The sequence below is a fragment of the Periplaneta americana genome, chromosome 1 (genome assembly GCF_040183065.1).
Source record: "Periplaneta americana isolate PAMFEO1 chromosome 1, P.americana_PAMFEO1_priV1, whole genome shotgun sequence".
NCBI classification, from domain to species: Eukaryota; Metazoa; Arthropoda; class Insecta; order Blattodea; family Blattidae; genus Periplaneta; species Periplaneta americana.
Window position 1 is genome coordinate 44,141,882 of NC_091117.1, and position 2,167 is coordinate 44,144,048.

At 41.7% G+C, this 2,167-nt stretch overlaps 1 non-coding gene across 1 annotated transcript; it reads right to left on the reverse strand.

Moving 5' to 3' along the window:
• Positions 1-705: 705 nt before the first annotated feature.
• Positions 706-778, reverse strand: TRNAS-GCU (transfer RNA serine (anticodon GCU)). Its single transcript has one exon. It is a non-coding gene; the product is annotated as a tRNA-Ser (tRNA).
• Positions 779-2,167: the final 1,389 nt, after the last annotated feature.

Consider the following 2,167-nt stretch of genomic DNA (forward strand, 5'->3'; position numbering starts at 1 on the left):
CAATCAAATTATCATCGACAGTACCCCACCATACATTTACTACAAAACGATGTGTGAACAACGTTTCTACATTTGAATGTGGGTTATCTTCTGCCCAAACAAGAATATTCCGACTGCTATTGATACCATCACATAAACCATACTAACATCTCCCAAAATCATTCCATTTCCTCTCGACTTACCCTACATTTAAAATACAGGATATCTTTATGTGTACGACAAAGTACATTTCAATTTATTTAAAGCGTCTTGCAATGTTGAGTATCGCATCCCTGGTCAACTCCGGGGAACGAACCTGTTTGAAGATGCCTCGCTCTCATATTGAGATACGGAGGAGTGTTGCCAGACTATAAACACTGAAATCCACCCACATAACCAAATTCCACACAGTTTCACACATAACTTTAGAATATATTTTTGTATACTATAATCATGCAGAATAAGGTATGTTATTAATGTTCTGTACTTAAGTAGCTTTCTGCATTCAAAGCTGGTTTAGTGTCCTTCCATTATTCATACTTTCATTATCGCTACAGTGCCTTTAGAAATAGGCCTATCTTCCATTGTATATAAGTTATTTATATTATAGCGTTTTAACTTATTTATGTATTATGCAGGTATATTATTTATCTACTTTTTATATTTAATATTAATTGTTTAAATACGGTGTATATTAAGTAATTTAATAATTTCAAGGAAAAATTGTTCCGGGGCCGGGTATCGATCCCGGGACCTTTCGCTTAGCGCGCGAACGCTCTTCCGACTGAGCTACCCCAGAAATTATACACGACACCGACACAATTTTTCCTTTGTATCCACACGACTCAAATGAGCTGACAAGACGTCAGAACTCAACTATGAGTGCACACAAACACTTATTCAAACCTGCTTTACAGGGAGCTACTACCTGAAACCAGATTTGTATAATACATTCGTTACTGGAGGTACGTTAACAGAAAGCCACAATTTAAGTCACACAGTATTTGTGTGCACTCCTAGTTGAGTTCTGGCGTCTTGTCAGCTCATTTCAGTCGTGTGGATACAAAGGAAAAATTGTGACGGTGTCGTGTATATTTCCTGGGGTAGCTCAGTCGGAAGAGCGTTCGCGCGCTAAGCGAAGGGTCCCGGGATCGATACCCTGCCCCGGAACAATTTTTCCTTGAAATTATTGAAACCTGCTTTACAGGGAGCTAATACCTGAAAAACGATGAAAGAGTAATGGAACGGAGAAAAATTCTCTCCGGCGCCGGGACTTGAACCCGGGTTTTCAGCTCTAGGTGCTGATGCTTTATCCACTAAGCCACACCGGATTCCACCCCGGCGTCGGAAGAATCGTCTCAGTTTTAAGTTCCAACTCTTGGGTTCCCTCTAGTGGCCGCCCTCTGCACTACGTCATAGATATTTATGAACCTAGGACCGAAGTCCACACATGTGCTGAGGTGCACTCGTAATGAGTGACTGACTAGTTGGCCGGGATCCGACGGAATAAGCGCCGTCTTAAATCACGAAGTGATTTACGCATATCATATATATATTATTATAATGTACCGAAGTACATATGATATTTCCATGCAGATATTCTGCGTCAGTACGAGAGGAACCGCAGGTTCGGACATTTGGTTCACGCACTCGGTCGAGGGGCCGGTGGTGCGAAGCTACTATCCGTGGGATTATGCCTGAACGCCTCTAAGGCCGTATCCCGTCTGGTCGGGGCAACGATAACTCTCAGGAGTCCCAAGTCGACACCATCTCCCTCAAGTTCCTTGTCACGCTGACAAGACGCCATATAATACCTGAAAGCCAGATTTGTTTAAGTAATTTAATCTTAGGTAATAGAAATACATGTGTTAGGGTTCGCGTATGGAGCAGATTAGAGAGACGGGGAACACTAGACAAGTGATTGGGGTTATTGTTACTTTCTCACCCACCCTCTAAATATGACCCTTGGAGGTAAAAATATGCTCTCCAAGTCGACACCATCCCCCTCAAGTTCAATGTCAGGCAGCTGTACAAGTCCATGAACTGTATCCAATATTTCCTTATCACGTAAAACTTTGAAAGTCTGGGAGAAAGTCTATAAACAAAGTGTACAAAAATCATAAAACAGAATGGCAAAATTCAAGCTACCCCTACAAATTAAGAGCGGTTTAAATTTCCCTTCCACGGC